The sequence below is a fragment of the Sinocyclocheilus rhinocerous genome, unplaced genomic scaffold, assembly GCF_001515625.1.
Source record: "Sinocyclocheilus rhinocerous isolate Xijiao unplaced genomic scaffold, SAMN03320098_v1.1 scaffold2616, whole genome shotgun sequence".
NCBI lineage: Eukaryota > Metazoa > Chordata > Actinopteri > Cypriniformes > Cyprinidae > Sinocyclocheilus > Sinocyclocheilus rhinocerous.
The window spans coordinates 69,785-70,643 of record NW_015656226.1 but is presented as its reverse complement, the minus strand read 5'-3'; positions in this window follow the sequence as shown (position 1 = coordinate 70,643).

The following is an 859-nucleotide window of genomic DNA, read 5'->3' as shown; positions in this document are numbered from 1 at the left end:
CTGCTCAAGGACCATGCCCATAACCTCCATAATTCCGGTCGAGGATGCCAAATCATGCCCCGAGCTTGTGTCAACAGATCGTGTCTGAGGGGAACCTCCCATGGAGGGCCCGCTAGCAGACTGACCAGGTCTGAGCCTTCTCCTTAATGTCAGTGAGAGTAAGCCAAAGATGGCGCTCAGCTGACACTAACCCTGCCATGGACCTGCCCACTGCCCGAGCTGTGTGCTTGGTAGCCCTAAGCGCCAAGTCAGTAGCTTGTCTGAGCTCTTTAACGGCCTCTGGACTCAGGCCCTCTCCCTTGTCCAGCTCCTTGAGCACATCTGCCTGATAAGCCTGGAGTACACCCATAGAATGGAGTGTAGCCGCGGCCTGCCCAGCGGCCATGTAAGATTTCCCGATCAAAGCGGAAGTAACCCTACACGGCTTGGACGGTAGCAGAGGGCGTGATTTCCAAGACGGAGCGGAATTTGGCGCGAGATGTGCCGCGAGAGTCTCTTCTACGGCCGGCATCGCCGCGTAGCCGTGAGCCGCCATTTTAGAAGCCGTGGCGAAATCAGCGGCAGCGGGATTAGTGATACGCGCCGAAAAGTTTGTTTCCAAGACCTCGAAACCTCGTAGTGGAGGTCTTGGAAAAAGGGGAGAGGCCTACGGGGCTGAGACGGAGTGCGGCTGGAAAAAAATCGACTGGGACTGAATTTGCGCCGGCTCGCTATCCCACTCTAACCCCAGCTTATCCACAGCGCGCGTAACAACATCTAACAGTTCACTGTAAGACGGCGAGGTACGTTTCTCCTGTCCACTCAGAGGGAGAGAACTGCACAGTTCGCCCAATAAATCCTCCGAATCGGAGGCCGCTGT